The sequence below is a fragment of the Triticum dicoccoides genome, chromosome 3B (genome assembly GCF_002162155.2).
Source record: "Triticum dicoccoides isolate Atlit2015 ecotype Zavitan chromosome 3B, WEW_v2.0, whole genome shotgun sequence".
NCBI classification, from domain to species: domain Eukaryota; kingdom Viridiplantae; phylum Streptophyta; class Magnoliopsida; order Poales; family Poaceae; genus Triticum; species Triticum dicoccoides.
The window spans coordinates 766,223,815-766,247,700 of record NC_041385.1 but is presented as its reverse complement, the minus strand read 5'-3'; the positions used below and the strand labels follow the sequence as shown (position 1 = coordinate 766,247,700).

General features: G+C 48.1%; 1 pseudogene; it reads left to right on the top strand.

Moving 5' to 3' along the window:
• The window catches only part of LOC119279957, a 26,701-nt pseudogene extending 3,720 nt beyond the window's left edge, over window positions 1-22,981 (top strand).
• The last annotated feature ends 905 nt before the right edge of the window (window positions 22,982-23,886 follow it).

Genomic DNA, 23,886 nt, shown 5'->3' with positions numbered 1-23,886 from the left:
CGGGCGTCTGAGCGACACCACATAAAGGGCTTTAAAAGAAATGCCACAGTCGGGCGTCTGAGCGACACCACATAAAGGGCTTTAAGAGAAATGCCACAGTCGGGCGTCTTAGCGACACCACATAAAGGGCTTTAAAAGAAATGCCACAGTCGGGCGTCTGAGCGACACCACATAAAGGTCTTTAAGAGAAACAATCATAGTGAATATACCGGAGGTAAAACCATCCCAGGGATATTCGATAATACCAAAAATATCACGGGTTAGTCCACAACAAAATAATAATCATCATTATCACATGTCACAAGTTGTAATATCAGTTTTGATTTAACAGTTTCACCTCCGAAGACCGACACTAAGACCGACACTTGACCCATCCCAGACTGTAATCCTTATCCATGGACACGGCTATTCGAATAGGTTTAATCTCTGCAGAGGGTGTACTCTTTAACCACGAGTAACGGATTCCTTTAGTCCATCGGGACTAATTCCGTCTACGGTCTTTTAAATGAAAACGCACCTGACTTGCACACACCAGCTTAACTCACCGGTGTCTGGAATCACCCACGATACTCGTTAAGCAAAACTCTAAGTGGGGAGGCTACAACCTCGATTAGCATGGGATCACAAAATTTATACCGCGCGCAAAACTGGGGAAGCTACCCCCTGGGCTACAACCGGAAACACCCATGCCCCCTGACCGGATGACTGGCTTTAATCCATGGCCATGGTACCCTCATCCCGGCCCCTCTGTACGGTGTGTGCTAGAAAGGGGTTGACAAATTACTGAACTGTACTCTACTTGTTGTAGAGACGAGTGGTAGTACGAAACAAGTATGGGGGTTACTGGAACAAGACTCGATCTATGGTCGACTCAGGAGGTTTAACTATTCCCTGCATGATTAGCATAACGAATATATTTCAACCAACAGAGTCACCGCTCATATTACCTTACCATGCCATACCAGACATAACCGTCCCGACGGAGACCGGCGACAAACTCATGCCTACCCAAGGCAGAGGTTTTCCTGGGTTCCTGCCGGTATGCATGCAAGGCACATGAGGATGATTATCATCACAAGTGTGATCCTTTCCAACAACATGGAAATCACAAATATGCATCCATGCACATGATCATCTCACATGAAATAACAATTCTCCGAAATGAGGTGGTGCTATAAACGTGTCAACGAACACACCAAATACATTATGCCGGGGTTCAGAATGCTTGCCTTCAATGTGTGGAAAGGCAGGGTGCACTCCAAAACTTTTTGAAAGTTTTCTTCTCTCTCTCCAAGGTCCTATTTTTAAACAAATTTGAATTAACACACAAATTCAAAAACAGCACAAAAAGTTGTTTGAAAATTTTTCAAATAAATCTTAAAATAAACTAGGTTAAAATTGAGAGAGGTAGGAAAAAGAATCAAATCATTTGGAGTTATATTTTAAAAGATATAGCCAGTCAAACATTTGGTCAAAATCTGTTTTTTTATAATAAAACAGAATTAAAAGAAAACGATTCGAAAACACGTACACGTCGAAGATGTATTCTGACTATACGCCTCCACTTACTCCAGCGTGGACGCGCGTGGGTCACTGACAGTGGGCCCGCCTGGCCCACTGGTCAGGTTTGACCAGTCGCCCTCCCTCCTCTTCCTTTGGTCGAACAGAGGCGGGGGCTCCGGCGATCTTCGCCGGCGTTTGGCGGCTCCTCGCGGGCATCCGAGTGCAGGAATGGATCCGCCACTCCTAGGCGGTCCTCCCAGTGGTCGTAGGGTCGTCGGAGGTTGAGGGAGTTTCCGGCGGCGAGCTCCGCGGCGGAGGGGGGCTTCGGTGACAAAGTGATTTTTGGGCTGTGGTGGTCTCCGACCAAAATTGATCGATGGGTTGCACTCGCGAGAGGGAGGGGGTGTTCTTGGTGGAGAGATTGGAGAAGGAGAGGCCCTGGTGGTGACGGAATCGACCGGGGCTTGGCAGCGACCGAACTGGCCGGACTTGGGGAAGAAGACCTTCCCCTCCTCGAATGCTGGCCAGGGTAGCTCTAGGAGGATCACTGGAGGTTGATCGAGGGCTAGATGGAGCTCCGGGGCCCTTATATAGGTGGTGGAGGTCGGTTCGATGTGGCCGGCGATAAGGACGACGGCGAACCGCCTCCCTGTAGCGTCAGGGCGTCGTGGCGACGACGGTAGCTAGCCGACGGGCGAGGTGATAAGTTTGCATTGTTCACAGGGGCAGGTGGCGAGCCGGGGTGGCTTGGGCGGCGCTGGCTTGAGCAGGGTTGTCGGGCGGCCGTGGCGGCTAGTCCTTGGCTTGCCGGGGATGCGGCGAGGATCTGCTTGGCACGTTGCGGTGAGGGGGGCATGCAGTGTGCAAGGGGGACACGGCGTGCTGGCTGCGGTCGGTCACGGGCTGGGGTGAGTGCGGGGCGTGACGCGACGGCTCGGGCGCACGCGCGTGCAATACGCGCGCTCTGGGCATGTCCAGTGCACGCACGGAGGGTGTTCGACACAATGTCGTGGCACGCTGCAGGTCACAAGTGAGGTTGGCAAGCAACAAAACTAGGCTAGTGGTAGAGGGAAACTCCAGGGACAAGGTGGTTTGGTCAGGTGGCCAAGTTCATAATGTATACCTAAGATCATGCCAAAATAGTCCATGCACTCCGGGTGTTTGTCAAAATGCCAAAGGCACCTAGGCTATTCTTGGAGGGGCCAGATCTTCCAGATCAGTGTCTCATTGGATGCACAAGAGGGTGGTGAGGTTAGTTGGTGAAAAGCACAAACTTGCTAGTGCAAATTTTGCAGAACTTCAAATCTGGACAGGATGTGAGTGGCATTATTTCATGAACCAAAAATATGCCAATGGTTGCATGCTCCTAGACTTAGGGGTTTAGCATGGAGGACTACAAGTAGGGGAAAGAATCAAGGGCCAAAGAGCAAGTAATAATATGGTTGCTGTACAAACCATCATGTTGGTCCAGAATGAAGATGAGGTTGATCTACTCAAAATTTTCAAAGAACATCATTGGGTCTTTGCATATAATGGAATCATATGCTGCTACTGACATCCCATAATATTGGTGGAAGCTAGAAACAAATATTTAAAAGGGTTGCAGTGCAAAAATGCCTACTGGACCAGAGAAGAAAAACATGTGTAGCACTCAAAATATGCAATGAATGAACTATATTATTGCATAAAAGTGATTTAGAGGCATCACATGACATCTCCAAATTTTTGGTGGAATTTTTAGTTAATTTTATCAAATAGTTGTAGTACAAAAAGAGCTCCAAACTTAAAACAAGTCATTTTAATGATTAAAGCTCAGGGTGAAATAATTTTATAAATAAATTTACTGATTAGGAAATTTTTTTAATGAGATGGCATAGAAGTTCAATATGCTTGGAAGGATCCACTTGGGAAAAATAAATCCTTAATATTAAAAGAAAGGTTTTAAAAACAACAAAAATTCCTTGCACGCAAAATTTTAACTCTTGGCAAAATTTTAATAACAAAAACCTGGTTAAATTTTTGGGGTGTAACACGGGTGAATGCTCCAAAGATGTAATTTTTGAGTAGACTCGCATCTGTTATCCTGCACGCTGAAAACTTTGTTCATATGCGTTAAGCAACACTTGTTAATTTAAAATATTACCTTCTGTGCGGCTGTTTATCAAATCTGAGAGATGCAAGTCGTCGGCTTCTACCCCCATGCCACGAGTGCTGGGGTGTTCGGGATAAACCTGAGCGCTCTTGTTCCCATTCTTGCGTCCATCTAGGGAGGCGCTCAGCACAACGAACAAGGCCATCGGACTTATAATGCTTTATCAACTCTCACTTAGCCATAGAATTCTATAATTTTAAATTTCGGTGAAGCCCCTAGTATTCGGAAGACCGAGTTCGGGGCGCTATCCATGCCTAGGCCGGATAAGTCCGGCTCCTCGCTCTAAGCGGCATAAGTCTTTAAGGACTCGAAAAACCTCGCGAACAGCGACCGGTCTCTCGCACTATCATGACGGTCAGTTTTAGCTTTCTCTATTGAGGTGTTAACCCAGCTCAACTGGGACACAATCGCAGTAGTTCTCCCAGCGCTACCTTAGCCAACATTGCGGAACGTAAGGTACCAAAACATGGGAGCCGGGCAAACCCAACTATTGACCCAAGACATGATTCGGAGCCGATGCATATAGTGCTATAATTTCGGGGTGCCGCACTCGTGAGAGTGTTCGGTCTTCTCACACCATGTTATGGGGTGCTTAAGCCCCTAGTGTATTGGCCGTACCAAAGTGTACGGTTGCATAATGTCATGACTGAACATATTTGTATAAAAAATAGATGAGTACAATAATAGATAAGAGATATATATTGTTTATTAAAAAAGGGCTGCTATGAAAGCAGAACGATACAAATAGTGCGATAAGCAAGAGATGGGATTATTTGACATGTCCCCCTCTAGGGGCAAGCTGCGGGACTTTAAGTAAAACAGGTATTAAGCTCGTTATAGAGACCACCTGGACATTTGACGCGGCTCGTTCTCTCCCTGGCTGTTGCATCGTGTGTTCGGCGGGTGTATTGCCGGACAGGCCTTCCGAATAGTTGGGTCCTGAAAGTATATAAAAAAGAAATGGCAGAATAGGGAGCCCCTTAGTGCGGTTGAGCCGCATTCTGGGCGTGCCATAGTTGTGCCCCTCCCCTTATGCTCATTGTATTTCTAAAGCATAATTATGTACGTGTGGTACCGATATCACCATCTGGCGAGGGCTGGGGTTGGGGCCGCACTGCTATGCTTGCTCGGAACGTGCCAGCCGGCTTTGTTGTAGGTTACTTTGGGCTCACTTGACGTTGTCCGGACGTTTAACAGCTGGATTGGAGGATTGCCTTGAGAGGCTACTCTGTACTTCCGCCGCCAGAGCCGCCGTGTGCTCCTCCGTTCGGAGAGAGCGTTCGGTGTTTCCATTTACCGTGATGACTCCACGAGGGTCTGGCATCTTGAGCTTGAGATATGCGTATTGCGGCACCGCATTGAATTTTGCAAATGCGGTTCGTCTGAGCAGGGCGTGATAGCCACTGCAGAATGGGACTATGTCGAAGATTAACTCTTCGCTTCGGAAATTATCCGGGGATCTGAAGACCACTTCAAGTGTAACCGAGCCTGTACAGCAGGCTTCTACACCTAGTATGATGCCTTTAAAGGTTGTATTTGTGGGTTTAATCCTTGAGGGATCGATACCCATTTTTCGCACTGTATCCTGATAAAGCAGGTTCAGGCTGCTGCCGCCGTCCATGAGGACTCTGGTGAGGTGAAATCCGTCGATAATTGGGTCTAGGACCAAGGCGGCAAATCCGCCGTGACGGATGCTAGTGGGGTGGTCCCTTCGATCAAAAGTGATCGGGCAGGAGGACCATGGGTTGAACTTTGGGGCGACTGGCTCCAACAACGTCCTTGAGAGCACGCTTCCGCTCCCTTTTGGGGATGTGGGTTGCGTATATCATGTTCACCGTCCGCACTTGCGTGGGGAATCCCTTCTGTCCTCTGTTGTTCGGCGGCCGAGGCTCCTCCTCGTCATCGCTATGCAGCCCCTTGTCTCTGGTTTCGGCACTTAAGTTGACTGCCAGCTTGAACACCCAACAATCCCTATTGGTGTGGTTGGTTGGTTGTTCGGGGGTACCGTGTATCTGGCACGAGCGATCGAGTATCCGGTCTAAACTGGATGGGCCCGGAGGGTTTCTTTTGAATGGCTTCTTCCGCTGACCGGGTTGAGAGCCTCTGAATCCGGCATTGACTAACGTATCCTCGGTATTGTCGCCATTAATGCGGTGCTTGTGCTTGTTGCGACGTGACCTGCCATTGTTGTCCTTGGTATCCGAATGGCCAGGGCTCTTGGTTATGTCATTGCTACGAGCTAGCCAGCTGTCTTCTCCCACACAAAAGCGGGTCATGAGTGTCGTGAGGGCTGCCATAGATTTCGGCTTTTTCTGTCCCAGGTGCCGGGCAAGCCATTCGTCTCGGATGTTGTGCCTGAAGGCTGCAAGGGCCTCGGCATCCGGACAGTCGACTATTTGATTTTTCTTGGTTAGGAACCGTGTCCACAATTGTCTGGCCGATTCCTCTGGCTGCTGGATTATGTGGCTTAGGTCATCGGTGTCTGGTGGTCGCACATAAGTGCCCTGGAAGTTGTCAAGGAATGCGGATTCCAGGTCCTCCCAGCAACTAATTGACTCTGCTGGCAGGCTGTTAAGCCAATGTCGAGCTGGTCCTTTAAGATTGAGCGGGAGGTATTTGATGGCGTGTAGATCATCACCACGGGCCATGTGAATATGAAGTAGATAATCCTCGATCCATAGCATGGGATCTGCTGTGCCATCGTATGATTCGATGTTGACGGGTTTAAAACCCTCGGGGATTTGATGATCCATCACTTCGTCTATGAAGCATAGTGGGTGTGTGGCGCCCCTGTACTGGGCTATATCGTGACGCAGCTCGGATGAGCTTGGTCTGTTGTAGTCGGCATGGCCGTATTTATCATATCCGGTGTGACGGTTGTCGTCACGTGATGTGGGGCGCCTGCGCAATCCATAGATCGATCTTGTTTGCCTTGCCTTATCCTCCAATATGTCTCGCAGGTCTGTTGCATTTCCCCGTGCTCAGGTATTCTTAGAGCGGCGTTGGGGTGCGGCTTGGATTGAGGGCCCAAGGGCCTCTCTGTCGCGGCCACGGGGTGGCCGATCGGGCGCATCGTACGCTGGTGATGTAGGTTTAGTTGCTTCCTCCTCTAGTTGGGGTAGCAGCCTACGCTTTGGGTAACTCTTGGAGGGGCGTTCGAGTTTATACTCTTCGGCCGCCAGGACTTCAGTCCATCTGTCGGCTAGCGGGTCTTGGTCAGCTCTAAGTTGCTGCTATTTTTTCTTGAGGCTGCTTGCCGTGGCCATAAGCCTGCGTTTGAAACGCTCTTGTTCGACGGGATCCTCTGGCACGACGAATTCGTTGTTGTCAAGGCTTGCCTCGTCTTCGGAGGGAGGCGTATAACTGTCGTCCTCGACCTCTCTGTCGGCCGCTCTCTCATGAGGGCTGGCTCCTTCGTCCTCCTACGCTGAATCCTGCTGGAGGGGGATGTCTTTGGCACTGTCCGGGGTGTTGACGTCTCCGGTGCCGGATTTGCCGTTCTTGCTTTGGCGGGATTTAGAGAGGCACCGCTGACGTCGGCGCTTGGGTTGCTTCTTGGAGGGGTCGTCCTCCGCTTTTTCTTTGCCATCCCCTGCCTTGGGGGTGTCCACCATGTATATGTCATATGATGAGGTGGCCTTCCAGTGCCCTATAGGTGCTGGTTCTTGGTCGTCTCCTTCATCGGCGTCCATACCGTCGATGTCTTCGGAGTCGAAGTCGAGCATGTTGGTTAGATCGTCGACAGTGGCTACAAAGTGGGTGGTGGGTGGGTTTCGAATATCTTCGTCGTCCGCATCCCAACCCTGCTGACCATAGTCCGGCCAGGGCTCTTCTGACAGAGAGAGAGACTTTAGGGGGTTCAGGATATCGCCAAAGGGCGAGTGCTGAAAGACGTCCGCGGTGGTGAACTCCATGATCGAGGCCCAATCGGGTTTGATCGGAAGGGGTGCAGGAGATGCAAAGTCCGGAACGGAGTCCGGCAGCTTGGAGTCACGGGCCTTGCAAAGGACTAGGCTGGTACTTGGCTCTATCGCCATAGAGATTGTGGCTTCCAGGGCGGCGTCCAACCGTCCATCCCCGACTAGCGCAGTCAGCTCTGAGCTAATGATCGGAGCAGACACCTGAGCGGCACTCTGGGCACTATCCGGTGGCAGAGTTAGATCATGCCCATCGGGATAGTGCGGCACGCTCGGCCGTGGCTCGAATCCGTCGAAGATCAAGTCCCCGCGGATGTCGGCCGTGTAATTTAAGCTTCCAAACTTAACCTGATGGCTAGGGGCGTAGCTTTCGATCTGCTCCAGGTGGCCAAACGAGTTGGCCCGTAGTGCGAAGCTGCCGAATACGAAGATCTGTCTAGGGAGAAAAGTCTCACCCTGGACCGCGTCGTGGTTGACGATCGAAGAAGCCATCGGGCCTAAAGGTGACGACACAGAGGAACTCTCAATGAAAGCACCAATGTCGGTGTCAAAACCGGCGGATCTCGGGTAGGGGGTCCCGAACTGTGCGTCTAGGCGGATGGTAACAGGAGACAAGGGACACGATGTTTTTACCCAGGTTCGGGCCCTCTCGGTGGAGGTAAAACCCTACTCCTACTTGATTAATATTGATGATATGGGTAGTACAAGAGTGGATCTACCACGAGATCAGAGAGGCTAAACCCTAGAAGCTAGCCTATGGTATGATTGTTTTTCGTCCTACGGACTAAAACTCTCCGGTTTATATAGACACCGGAGATGGCTAGGGTTACACAGAGTGGGTTACAATGGGAGGAGATCTTCATATCGTATCGCCAAGCTTGCCTTCCACGCCAAGGAAAGTCCCATCCGGACACGGGACGGAGTCTTCAATCTTGTATCTTCATAGTCCGGGAGTCCGGCCAAAGTTCATAGTCCGGCCATCTGAACACCCCCTAATCCAGGACTCCCTCACCTGTTTTCTACTAGTGTTGGAGCCCTTTCTGATGGAGATCATGCAGTCAAAGTCCCAGCTCGTCTATTACCACGACAGCGCCCTCGTCCTCTCAGCGTACCATGTCCAGTACCGGGCCACCTACGTCAAGACACCTAACAGCAGGGTCGAGTCCATCACCAGGGTCGACCCCGCCGGCCGCTCGGGCCTTGAGGTAAAGTACGACTCACGGTGGAGTTCTCTCACTGGGTGAATGTCCAGGTCACCAAGCAGTACAAGATGAAGCATGGTGGCACGAGGTACAAAGGAGTCTTTTCAAGGTTTGTCCTGCAACCCCCATCTTACACCTTGATCTTTGTCAGCATATCTGGTTCCAAAAAATGGTTCCGACATACAAAAAATTAGAATTCTATTGTTTTCATTACGTGTAGTGGTCTATCATGGCAATAACATTATTGTTCTCAATTGAGAAGTCCTGAATGAAATGAATCCAGCAAATTGTAGCACTAGCTTTACCCGAATCCATAACTAAAATAGGCAACTCGAATACTTTTGACCTACTATCTTTGTTATTTGTCAACTTCATACAACGGTATAGGTCTGGTAGTTGTGAGATGAACAATGTATGACCTACTATATTACTTTTGGCTATGTGATGTATGCCGTATTGAGATCAGACAACAGTTGGCAAATACATTATGCCTGATGGAATTAAAATCTCAATCATTTATTCCAAGCCTTGTTTTAAGGCATCCTGCTTGAGACACTTAGGGGGTCGCTTAAGTGATAAGGCGCCTTGGCAGCGCCTTAGAAATATGCCTTCATTAGGCGCTTAGGCACCGGTTAGGCGTCAGAGCAGGTGGTGCTCACCTTAGGTCACTTTAACACCTTATAAACAATGATTTCAATTTGTATTAACAAATCAATCAATGTGTATCTCGTGTTGGTCAATCAAGTCCAGTGCTTCTAGTAACTAGTTTATAACTTGTGTTGCTAGGGTCGAGTATCAGTCAGAGGTAGTCTATCATTGGAATACATTTACTTTTGAATATATGTTTGCCATGATCAATTATAGATTGATTATCTCTCTGATTATTCATGAACTTCATTCAATAGTGTAGGTCGGTAACAGAGAAATAAAGTGTATGTAGTCCACTATCTCCCAGTACTGCTTTACTTTTGACAATGTAATTTATGATAGACAACTAGATGAACTAACATCGTACATTATACACTAGGAATTAGTATCTTAAATCGATCATTATGTATGTTGTGTTTGTCAATCAAGTCCAATGTTTTGTCACAACTCATTTACGCCTCTAGTTGCTAGGCTCGAATAACAAGCTAGGTGAGGGAGTCCTGGACTATGGGGTGTCCGGATAGCCGAACTATCATCATCAGCCGGACTTCAAGACTATGAAGATACAAGATTGAAGATTTCGTCCCGTGTCCGGATGGAACTTTCCTTGGCGTGGAAGGAAAGCTTGGCGATACGGATATGTAGATCTCCTACCATTGTAACCGACTCTGTGTAACCCTAGCCCTCTCCGGTGTCTATATAAACCGGATGGTTTTAGTCCGTAGGACGAACAACAATCATACCATAGGCTAGCTTCTAGGGTTTAGCCTCCTTGATCTCGTGGTAGATCTACTCTTGTAATACCCACATCATCAATATCAATCAAGCAGGACGTAGGGTTTTACCTCCATCAAGAGGGCCCGAACCTGGGTAAAACATCGTGTCCCTTGTCTCCTGTTACCATCCGCCTAGACGCACAGTTCGGGACCCCCTACCCGAGATCCACCGGTTTTGGCATCGACATTGGTGCTTTCATTGAGAGTTCCTCTGTGCCGTCGCAATCAGGAGGGATGCCTTTTCCCGTCTTTAAAGACGGCGCCATTGCCAAGGGAGCTTTGGCCACCGGCCAAACTATCCGGCATGGTGGTTTTCTTATGACCGCCTGTTCAGCCATCGCTCCGACAATGACCTCTCAGGTCATCAAAAGTGATCTTCATGTCAACTCGGAATTCGCCGAGCAGCTAGATCCGATGGAGCTCTCCTCCGTAAATGAGCTCTTGGATCGCATCGCCGCCCTGGGAGTCGCTACAGACTACGATCAGATTGGGATTAAAACCGATCTGAGAGAAATTAACTCTCCCCAGGCTACCCACCACGTTACTGTGGTAGAGGAACAACGCGGCGACTCTTCTTCTATGTTAAAGACCAGTTATGTCCGTATTCCCGATTCCTCCATGCCGGATTCCCGCGGAGGGACGGACGTCAATCAAGTACTGAACCTGAAGTCAGGCATTGGACCAGATTTGTTGGATAACATCCAGCAATCCAAGCTTCCAAATCCGGAAACTTCTCGGCCTTTGAGCCTCAGATTGGGCGGGATTCCGAATTTAATTCCGCCTGCCCACCCAAACATAAGCGATCTATCTCAAATACGGCAAGAGCCCGATGAAACAGTACATCATTACTGGGCCAGATTCCTCCTGGTTATGGACAGGACAAAGGACTGCCATGAGGAAAGCGTAGTCTCAATTTTCTGCAACAATTGCACGGACAAGGGAATCATGAACGCCATAAGTCATCACGAAGTTACACACTTCGCCGACCTGGCGACCATAGTACAAAAATACTGTGCGATGGAGAGTGCCTGGAAAACTGAAACCAGGTTTTGGGACAATCCGACCCTGAATATAACCCTAGTTCGAAATAAAAGGGTGCGTCATACTCAAGCACCTGGGTCAAAAACCAAAAAGCAAAAAACCCCTAAAAGGGTGCGTCATACTCAAGCACCTGGGATGGCTCAATGGAACCTGTAAAATCCATAGTACAGAGGGCGCCACTCCAACACATAGCCTTCGAGCATGTTAGATACTACGGCAGGTGGCCAAAAGTGGCGAAGGTTTTCTAGCCCCGGGTAACCAGCCCAACAGTACCAGTACGGTATTAACAGTCTTCGAGACTTTCGCATCAAATAATATGCGGAAACGAACAATCCGCAGCCTCGCCGAAGTCTACAAAGTAGCAACAACAAATCCATGGAGTGACACGTCTATCACCTTCAATGCCAGCAACGAACCTAAATTCCGAACAGCTCGAGCACCAGCCGCATTGGTCCTCAGTCTGATAGTGGACGTCTTTCGTCTTACCAAGGTACTCACGGATGGCGGCAGTGGATTAAACCTCATCTACGAGGAAACCCTCCAAAAAATGGAAATAGACTGGAGCCGCATTGAGCGAAGCAGCACAACCTTTAGAGGAATAATCCCTAGTCGGGAAGTACGCTGCACAGGAAAAATCACACTAGATGTAGTGTTCGGCTCACGGACAATTACAGGTCCGAGGAGGTCACGTTCCAAGTGGCCCCGTTCGGCAGCGGATATCACGCCTTGTTAGGGCGAGAAGCATTCACAATTTTCCAAGCTATACCCCATTACGGGTACATGAAGCTTAAAATGCCCGGGACCAATGGAATCATCACTTTTGTCAGTGATCCAGATATAGCACTCTGCGCTGAAAATAAGACAGCCGCACTAGCCCTAGAGGTACTATCCGAAGCCCTAGCGGTAGAGGAACTCGCTGCGCTGCGCTCCACGGTGAATAGGGATGATGTGATACTCGATAAGAGATCTAAGTCCACCTCTTTTAAACCAGCAGACGAAATAGTCAAATTCTAGGTCCATCCAACGGACCCCACAAAGACAGCCTCCATTGGGGCACAATTAAACCCTGATGTAGATGCCGCACTATGAGAATTCCTTCGGGAAAATTGGGACATTTTTACCTGGCACCCTTCAGATATGCCAGGAATCCCACGCATGCTGGCAGAACACAGCCTAAATATCCTAAAAGGATTCAAGCCAGTCAAACAGGCTCTTCGGCAATTTTCCGAACCCAAAAGACAGGCAATGGGAGAGGAGCTAGCCAAACTCTTAGAAGCCGGATTCATCAGAGATGTAAAACATCTGGACTGGCTAGCAAACCTGGTAATGGTACCAAAAAAGGACAAATCCTGGTGCCTTTGTGTCGATTTCAAAGACCTTAACAAGGCCTGTCCAAAGGATCCTTTCCCCCTCCCCCGCATCGACCAAATCATCGATGCTACCGCAGGGCACGATTCATTGTGCTTCCTCGACGCATACTCCGGATACCATCAATTCAAGATGGCGGAAACAGACCAGGCCGCAATGGCATTCATTACTCCATATGGACCATTCTGCTTCAACATAATGCCCTTCAGACTCAAAAACGCCAGCTCAACATATCAGCGCATGATTCAGACATGTCTGGCTACCCAGATAGGCAAAATAGTGGAGGCATACGTAGACAATGTGGTCGTTAAGACCAAACATGTCGAAACTCTAGTAGACGATTTGAGGCTTACATTCGACAACCTCCGAGCATATGACATTAAGCTCAACCCGAAAAAATGTATTTTCGGCGTACCAGCCGGAAACCTCTTGGGCTTCATTGTATCCGGTAGAGGAATTGAAACAAACCCAGCCAAGATCCGAGCTCTGTCACAATTGGATATTCCAAAAGACCTCAAGAAAATACAAAAACTAACTGGATGCGTAGCGGCTCTAAGTCGCTTCATCTCCCGTTTGGGAGAAAAGGCTCTGCCCCTCTATCGCCTCCTCCGGCACACTGAACACTTCGAATGGATGGATGCTGCCACGGCCGGACTCGAAGTAATCAAGGCCATACTGGCAACAAATCTGGTCCTGGGCGCCCAACCTGGGCGAACCAATGTTATTATATATCGCAGCAACACATCAAGTTGTCAGCGCGGTACTCGTCGTCGAACGAGAAACAGAAGGGCACAGATTCCCTCTTTAAAAACCAGTGTACTACGTATCCACTGTCTTAACTTCATGCAAGTCCCGATACCCACATTATCAAAAGATAGTGTATGCGGTGTTCATGGCATCCCGGAAGCTGCGACACTACTTTCAAGAGTGTTCCATAACGGTGGCCTCCGAAGTACCTCTCAACGATATTATAAACAATCGCGACGCAATGGGCAGGATTGCAAAATGGGCCATTGAGCTCTTACCATTTGACATAACCTACAAACCACGGCGAGCTATAAAGTCGCAAGTTCTGGCTGACATCGTCGCCGAATGGACCGAAGCCGAACTCCCTAAAGAGTACGGCGCATACTCCAATTGCATCATGCATTTCGACGGCTCCAAAATGTTGGTCGGCTTGGGGGCTGGCATCGTCTTGACGTCCCCAACCGGAGACACGGTCCAATACATACTTCAAATAATGTACACGGACTCCAACAACGCAGCCGAATACGAGGCCCTTCTACATGGTCTCCGGATGGCAATCTCCATGGGTATTCAACGCCTAGAGGTGCGCGGGGATTCAAACCTCGCAATATCCCGAGTAAATGGAGACTTTGACGCCAAGGATCCGAAAATGGCAGCCTACCGTAACGCCGTCCTAAAAATGTCAGCTCGGTTCGAAGCTCGAATTCCACCATGTAGCCCGGAATAATAACCAGGCAGCAGACGTGTTGGCACGCATCGGTGCAAAATGCGACGCCGTCCCTCCAAACATCTTCCTGGAGTGGCTCTTCAAGCCATCCGTATTATGGGAAGAGGAGTCCGGAAATAACAACTCGGAACCAACTGCACCACCCAACACAGAGCATTCTGACACAATCGGTGGCTCAGCCAATGAAATAACACCTTCAGCCCACGAAATAATGGCAATAATTGCCCCGTGGATGGAACCATTCCTAGCCTACTTAATTAGGCAGGAACTTCCCGAAGACCAAAATGAGGCCCGCTGCATAGTTCGGCGATCTAAAGCCTACAAGGTCCATGAGGGAGAACTTTATAAGAAAAGCACAACCGGAGTCCTTCAAAGGTGTATCTCCGAAGAGGAAGGGCGAAATCTCCTGGCTGAATTCACGCAGGACTTGGCGGGCACCACACCGCAGCCCGGGCCCTTGTAGGCAAGGCCTTCCGTACAGGATTTTATTGGCCGACAGCCCGGGCAGATGCTCAGGACTTAGTCCAACGATGCGTCGGTTGCCAGCTCTTTGCTAATCAAAGCCACATGCCACCCACCGCCCTCAAAAGTATACTCATCACTTGGCCGTTCGCGGTCTGGGGGCTTGATATGGTTGGACCCCTTAAAGGGGGAACCACAAGCAAAAATACTTATTGGTCATGGTGGACAAATTCGCCAAATGGATAGAGGCCAAGCCGGTTAAAACGGCACAATCCGGACCTGTGATAGACTTCATATCCGGGGTAGTACACCGTTTTGGCGTCCCCCACAGCATCATCACTGATAATGGCACGAATTTCACGGCCGACGAGGTTAAACTTTGGTGCAAAAACATGGGCATCAAGCTCGACTACGCTTCAGTCTATCACCCTCAAACTAACGGTCAAGTCGAACGAGCAAATGGCCTAATCATGAGCGGCATTAAACCCAGATTAGTGCGGTCCCTCACGGAATCTAACACGCACTGGGTAGAGGAGCTCGACTCCATACTCTGGGGGCTGCGGACCACGCCAAACCGCACTACCGGATTCACACCATTTTTTATAGTATACGGCGCAGAGGCAGTTTTGCCCTGCGATATAATTCATGACTCACCTTGCGTGCGCATATACGAAGAAAGAGAAGCCGAGTTGGATCGGCAGGACAGTTTGGACGCCTTAGAGGAGGAGCGCGACGTGGCAAAATCCCGTTCCGCATTCTATCAGCAGCAGGCTCGAAGATATCAAAGCAGAGAAGTACGGGCCAAAACTTACAATGTTGGCGAGCTAGTTCTACGCCTGCTGGACAAGAAAAAGGACAAACTTAAGCCCAAATGGGAAGGTCCCTTCATCATCGACCAAGTCCTTACCGGCGGTGCATACCGTCTACGCAACGCATCTGACAACCGACTCGAGCCGAACCCATGGAACGCAGCTCGTCTCCGAAGATTCTACGCCTAGCGCCGGACTCAGAGTTCGTCTCCTTCCTCCATCCACCTTTCATATTTTTTTCGCTGGCTTTTGTTTCCCTCCTTTTTCCTCCCTCTTTCAGTAAAAGCCTTTGAGGGCTGATCTGTGCATTGTTCGCACACACTTGATGTGCTACTCGCACTCATCATACCTGGGGGCTTCTTTAACAGAAGCTTATTTATACGGGCTTCATGCCCAACACATGTGTCATACTTCCGCATGTACCTTTTACTCACCATTATATGCATCGATATGACTTAAGTTTTGGCCACGCTGGGTTGCCTGGCTCCTGTGCTTACCCCTACATTCCCGATTGTTCGGCTAGGAGGTAAAGGGAGCACCTCTGCGATTGTTACTGCTGGGTCAGCCGGATGTGTACCTCAGACTGGGTGAAGCCGAAGGCTAGCGTTCTTAAGGGAATATTCGGTCCGTGACTTGAAAGATGATTTATCACTTATTTATTTATCTCCCCCAGATGCTTTTTCTGCTCTTTTCGTAGTCCGGACGTGCACTTTAGGGCATGCCTCCCAGGGAAAGGAACCCCTAACGGAACTATTCTCCCTGGAAGATGTTTCTTACTAATCATGTAATATAACATAGCTAGTTGGGCACTTGTCTGATAAAGCACTTATGACCCCTACGCCTGGTCTCCATGCATGCCCCGGTTTTTGTATAACCGTGAGGGTATTCGGACACACTTCGTACTGTTGGGTCCCGAGGTTGAAGCGAAAAGGTCCGCAAAGACAAACGATCTACAATCCGGCTAGAAGGCATTTTACATGTCATTTTAAATTACATCGTCAAACTGGCTGATTGTACTCCTCTTCAATCCCATCTAACAGGCTGTCTAGTTTACAGTCCCGTTGGGAATATTTCGCGGCCAACTCTACTTGGCCGTACATCAGGCTCACAAGGATCTCCTTCCCATCGGGCCCCACAGGTCCGACCTCGGCCATGTGGTTTGGGTCAGCCTTCGTGTACCGCATCTTCACCATGGCCCAGGCCTCCCTGGCGCCTTGACGGCAGGTCGATATCTTCCACAGACGGAAGCGCTGCCGTACTCCCTGAAGCTTCTCAGCAAGCCCTCCAAGACCCTCAGGTAGGGAGATGGACGGCCATAAGGCCTGAACGATGCCGCTCATCGCCTGCCGGATATGTTCGTGCAGTTGTAGCAGCTCGGGAAGAAGGTCACCCGTGGAACCAGGCATGTCCTCCGCTGGACAACCCGTGAGCACACCTACAGACACATTTCTTTCAATCGACTTCCTCGCTGAACTCTTCTTTTCAAAAGAGTTTGCTCAAGCACTTACTGTAAATGCCGCGACGAAGCCGCCGATTCTCCTTTACGGAGTTAGACAGCTGGACCCGAACATCTTTTAGTTCTTCGCCCAGCTGGGTGTTGGCATCTTGGAGTTTGTTCCTCTCCTGCTGCACCCTCATAAGCACCTTCTCGCCGGCCTTCAGCTGGCGCAGCAGATGTTGCTTGTCCGGATCTAGTCCGACACCCTCTGCAATATTATTGTCAGACTAAACGCACACGCCGCACTTTATAAACTACTTATCTTTTCGAAATATGTAGTACCAGAGGGGGTCTCTGTGGCTCCCCCGGCGGCGGCTAGTGCGGCCTCAAGTTGGGCCTTGCATTCTTGAAGCTCCTGGGACAGGTGGGTATTCTTCTCCGTAAGATCCTGCATAACAAATGATCCTTAAATCAGTTAGTTTAACTATTTTAAGTCTCGGGGGCTACTGGCATATATAACTATTAAAATTCCTCACCCGTATGTCTTTCACATACTGCTCTGTGGCTCTGGTTAAACCATCTTGAGCAGCATGGAGGTGCGCGTCTCCCGCATTAAAGGCATTCAACGCCTCTCGGGAGAAACAAGCGTCACGAAGAACTGTCCGACGGCGCCTGTGATTCATGGCGCTCTCCACCTCAGACCTGGTGGCGGACAGCCTGTCGGCATCCTCCGTTGGAGGAGCATCCGGCTAGCGCCTTGCGCTCGCCTCCCCCTCCGGACCAGGTGTTGGAGCCTGGCTGGCGGAGGCTTGGTTGGCAACCTCTCCGGGCACAGTCCGGTGAGCGCTCTTTCTCCTGGAAGAATCATGAGCATTAATATACCTCCCAAGAGTCTTTCTCTTAAAGACAATGGTGCGCCATACCTTTGCGGCGACGTTTCGATTCGTGCCGCACTCCTCTTCCGCCTGCTGGTCCGCACTGACCCTGGTTGGTCAGTCGCCGCGGGCTCGGCTTCCCGCCGCAAAGGCACCTCCTGCGAAGCACCGTTGGTATAAGGTGGTCAGAAATAAGCATTAAAAAAGTAATGGTGTCAGGACTTCGGTCATACTCACCTGGGAAGTCGGAGATAAACCGGGGTAGTCAGCCGTAATGGCGACTAGAGCATTGTCTATGCTGAGTTGGTGGAACACCCCGTCAATCAGCTCCACCTTTATGTCTGGATCCTCTCCGGAGGCCGGATCAAGGGATCTTCCCGGATCCTCGGGTTGTGGAGTCGGGCTTTGTATGCCCTCCACATCCCGGCGCAGTTCCTGCGTCAAAATCATAAAGTAAGACACTTAACTTTGAAAGCACGGATGGGATATATAAACGTCCGCTTACCCAGCTCCGAGGGTTATTCATGGAGAATCCATTCAATGGACTCGTGCGGAGGAAGTCCTCCTTCTCCCCTTGTACAAGCTGGACAGGATCTTCACCAGATCGGCGGTCGATCCCGGCCCCTTGCGACCATGATGGGTGGCGTCATTCTCCCCGTTGAAATCCCACATGGGGTGGCCCCTATATTGGAGCGGCTTCACCCCTCGCATAATGCATGTGGCCATGACTCTAATCATGGCCAATCCGAAATGGGCCAGTAACCTTATCCAGCCCATCAGATATTGGACGCTCCTATCATCTTCCCGTTGAGGGCTCCGTGGGCGCCAACTCAGGCGTTTCTTCAGAGAAGCGTTACTAAACTCCGGGAGGCCGATCCAAACTGGATCCGGCAGTGGGGCGTCTTCCATATAGAACCATTCCGAAGGCCAGTCTTCTGACGCCTTCTTCGGGGTTCCAGACAGATATCCGGTCCCGGTGATGCGCCATATTTCGGCTCCGCCCACTTGATATATCGACCCCTCATGAGAATGGTGTACGAGGCAAAACAATCTCTTCCACAGCGCAAAATGGGGCCCGATGCCCAAGAACAGCTCGCAAAGAGCTACAAAGCCCGCGATGTGCAAGATGGAGGCAGGTGTGAGGTGGTGAAGTTGGAGTCCATAGAACTCCAGGAGCCCCCGGAGAAACGGATGTATGGGAAATCCGAGTCCCCTTATTAGGTAGGGGACGAAGCATACCCGCTCTCCTTTGGAGGGATTGGGGACGCTCTCCGCCTGCTTCCCACCCTTGTAGGTGGCCAGTCCGGCTCGATCCGGAACCATAAAGGCTGGGGGAAGGTATCCCTCTGCTTGGAGCGTCACTAACTCGCTGTGCGGGACTGAACATCTCCTCCAATCTCCTGGCTGAGGACTGGGAGCGCGAGAGGAGGAGCCGCGTCGACTGTCCATGTTGGAATGGATTTTTGTCAGATGCGCTTCGATGAGTACTTGCGGAAGGAGGATGGTGTGATTCGGATCTGGATCCTCGCCTCTCTTATAGGCAGCTTATTCGCACAGCTAGGGGGTAAAACGTAAAAATACCCTGGCTTTTCGCATTCATACAACACGTGGAAGAGGGCCATTATTGGACGTAGAAGCCAAGGAGCGCAACATTGATGAGGAAACCGGACACTATCTGGCAAACACATGGAATATGGAGGAGAACCCGCCTTGCAAACGCCGAAGACAATATACGCGCCGGACTCGTCATCATTGAAGCCTGGTTCGGGGGCTACTGAGGGAGTCCTGGACTAGGGGGTGTCCGGATAGCCGAACTATCATCATCAGCCGGACTCCAAGACTATGAAGATACAAGATTGAAGATTTCGTCCCGTGTCCAGATGGGACTTTCCTTGGCGTGGAAGGCAAGCTTGGCGTTACGGATATGTAGATCTCCTACCATTGTAACCGACTCTGTGTAACCCTAGCCCTCTCCGGTGTCTATATAAACCGGATGGTTTTAGTCCGTAGGACAAACAACAATCATACCATAGACTAGCTTCTAGGGTTTAGCCTACTCTTGTAATACCCACATCATCAATATCAATCAAGCAGGACGTAGGGTTTTACCTCCATCAAGAGGGCCCGAACCTGGGTAAAACATCGCGTCTCTTGTCTCCTGTTACCATCCGCCTAGACGCACAGTTTGGGACCCCCTACCCGAGATCCGCCGGTTTTGACACCGACACTAGGCATCTAACAGCGGAGCGTCATCATTGAAGAATCTTTTTGCGAGGTTCCCTCCTCGAGTTCATTCAGACTACTATCATGATGATATTGGAAACATCTCCACATGCCATCTGCTTAGTGATTCATACAAGAGATTGGATGTTTCTTTAAAGATGTGAACTTTAGTAATTTCATATGCCAGTGTTAGTGAAAAATAATATACATCTTGGTTTCATCGTTGATTTTGAATTAACATTCGCCAATGATTCCATTGCTTGAGTCAAAACTAGAAACTGAACCAAGATATCCACTGTTTGGTGGCTGGCACTGCACTTCCACCACTTGCCATGGCATGCCATTGCAAGATTTCTTGTTTGAATTTGCTAAAGGTCGGCACTTTGCCAACCTTACATTTGGATGCCCCTTACTGCATATTATGATTGATAATCTTACCGTCAAGGTGAATCTTTGCAAAACTTCAATCGTAAAGAAACGTCTTTCTTAGTATTAGTGGTAAAGAAGTAGAATGTTATTCTATCCTGTGGAAGCAGCCACTATCATGTCCAGCTCTACTGTTAGAATGTACAGTGTGTACATAAGTAACCCTGTACAACCATCATTCTGTAATGATCATTTTTCCGAGCTGACTATTCATGTTCCCTACAATCTCTTATCTTTTACAACTTCTCATTTCCTACAAAGACCAACAAAATGGCAAAGAATATATGTTCTTGAGAAACAATTGGATAGAGGATTTTAGTGAGTGTACGAATATGGTTCTAGCTAGCTACTTTTATTTACGGATCAAGCTGACTCATTTGTCAAACCTTCTAATATCACAAGTTGTGCTTCCCTAGGGGTCAAAAAGTCCACAAGCTGTTTGTTCCTTTTGAGACTGAGTAACATCTAGAGGTAATCATACATCTTCTAATCCACTCTCAAAAAGAAATTCTTATTCACGTGTTTTCACCTAAAATAAATTGCTTTGCATTCGAGTGGTGAAACTGATCAATTTGGGACTGTGCCTGATGTTGTTTGTCTCATAGTTGCTAATTAAGGATTTACAGGTCTTTTTGTTGCATCTTAGTTGGTCAATAATCTATTGATTGATATTATATTAAGGTTTTTCCCTAAAATGTAGCTATTTCATATATCAGGAGAAATATAATGGTTCAAATTCATTGTTTTTTCCTAAAATGTATGGACAATTATTAATTCCGTTGTAAGAAAATGTATCTTTTTGGACACTATGAGATGGACATTTCACTTTGCATAGGTTTTACTATGTGTGTGTGGAATTTAATGCATGGTTTCATTAGTGCATATGTAACACATACGACAAGCATCCTAGAGAGTCACTTTGTACAATAGTACCACAAGCATATATGCATACACCCTATCAACCACATGCACGTTCAAGTTGTGCATGTGTCTATCCAACCATGTGCCTAATCAACCACAAGCTGATTTTTGTAGCGATCTTTGCAAGATGGTTTCTTTTCTTTTATGGAATTTTGGAACATGAAATGAGTTGCAACTGTTCGTCTTTGTTAAATAAATAAAGACACTACAACTTGCTAGAAGAACATGAGCATCAAAGCTCTTTTTAATTTAGAAAACTTGCATATTGCTGAATTCTGTCCTTATTCCTTCTAGAACAGGAGGTCGCAGTATTGCTGATTTCTGTCCCTGACCCTTTAATATAATAGTTTTACTCATTCCAAGTCTCCTATTGCAGAGTTTAGATGGTCATATGCACTGGCCACGGAGACGGTCGCGTGGTTGTGGTAAGCCTCCTCTCCACTCACATTGTTGTATCCTATTAATTGTACTCTGCGTTGTTGTATACTATTGTCAGTCGGCTGTAGAGCTCCTGTAACTAGCAGTTCATGTCCATGACCAACAGAACGTGTATAGCTACAGTTAATCATTTCTTGTACTAGTACTATACTGTAATAACCCCACACATGAATGAATGAATTAAGCTTCTCACTATTCAATTCCTCTCATCTCAGTTAAAAAATCATTTTAATTTGTTTCCCTTAGTCACACCATCAAATCAAATGTTCTCCTTTAGCTACCTGCTGATGCAAATTCCCCCTATAATTTGTAGGGACGTGCTTGCTGAACCACAGGGGTATACAGTTTGATTCTTCTGGTTTGAGGGAATTGATTTGATCTTTTGTCGAGCCTCGAGTTTGATGGATTCAGTTTTTCCATTCGAAGCATCAGCCCTCCGATATGGATGAGGCCCGGGACATCCACCTCGGCTTCATCCACCCCAGCCGCAATGACCTGCTGCACTAGGTCGCCGCTCCCTTCTATTTTCACCTTTTAATTTTCCTTTTGTTGTTGTACACGAAAGATCCTTATGTTGGATGGATGGATCCACTCTCAGCAACCATTCATGCAAGATGATTTTATTGATTGCCCATGTATGGTACTAGCAGACCTAACTGGGTTGTGGAATCCTTGTGTTGTGTGCAGAATATGAGTTCATCAACAATGAAGAAGCCCGCTGCTGCTAGCCGTGATGCACATGTTGCTCTAGAGGTGATTATTGTGTTCCCCTTCGGTGTTGTATGCAGAATCATGCTCTCTATCTTTCTGTGCGCATTTCTATGATTCTGTCCACTTTCACCCGCTTAGTGGATTTAATTAATTTAATTTAGCTCTAAACTGCCAATTTGGGCCCAACTTTATCTACTAGCTACCTAGTCAAACTGTTACTTGAGATGATTCATAGGCTTCTTTCTCTAAGTACTTCAAGTATTTGTGCTTGATTTTTGCCATGAGGGGGTGGCTAGCTTACTGGTAGATGCTGGACGATCATAGCTCGCTAGTTGATGATCCAAAACAGTGTGTAGATAAGCTTTTTTTAATACAACCTACATCCCAAATTAGTTGACTTAGATTCGTCTAGATATGAATATATGTAACACTTTAACATGTCTAGATACATCCATATCAAGACAAGTGTGAGTCAACTAATTCTGGACGAAGGGAGTAAAAAATAAGGGACCAATCCTTTAAGGGCATATCTGCTACTCTATATGCTTCCTGTCGTCTTTGTTTCAGTTTGTTGGATCTGATATTATGTTCAGGTGAATACTAAAGCTAGACCATTTAACACTAGAACGGTACATATGCGTCTTCAAATGGAGTTCCCATGATGTGTGCAGACATAAAATTAAAGTTGCTAAGTCGTGTGTCTCTTCTCTTGTGTGCTACATCATTTCTGATTGATATTGTACTAGCGGCATCATTGCCATGGAAGGTCTCTCTCTGCTGGGTTCTGTTCATGGGCTAGTAGAATCATGAACCAATTTAATCAAACGTGAGCAGATTTGATTCATCAATCAATTTTGATCCCACAATTACATGTGGAGCAGATTAAGAAAATTTGTGCCTCGTAATGCCTTTTATTTGCCGCTTGTTTGTATTCAGACCCTCACTGGTTTCCATGCTTTTGTCAAATATTGTCAGTATGTCTGCAAGCCTACACTATTAGGGAAAAGCCTAGCAACAGCGCGGGTTTTAGGGTTATCAGTAGCGCGGGAGGCGGCGCTACTAATAAGGCGCTACAGCTAATCCATAGCAGCAGCGCGTGCGCGCCCGCGCTATTGATATACAAGTGTAGTAGCAGCGTTCTTCTATGGAGCTCGCTACTGCTAATAGCTATAGCGCGCTTCCCGTGTGCGCGCTACTGATACTACCGCGATGTTGCTAACTTTTCTCCACTCGCTACTGCTAATTTTAATATATTTTTTTCTACATATTCGTTTTGTATTTGAACAGGCTTTAAAGAAGAATCTTTAGCACATACAAATGTCATCATGATACACATACAAATGTCATCATGATACACATACAAATGCCTGTGAGACCACAAATGTAATCATAGCATATACATACAAATAGTCTCATCATAATCATCATCCAACACAAAGTGGTATCTTGTCATCATCTCGAAAATAGCGATACATGCAAGTCTCGAATACTTGCAACTACAA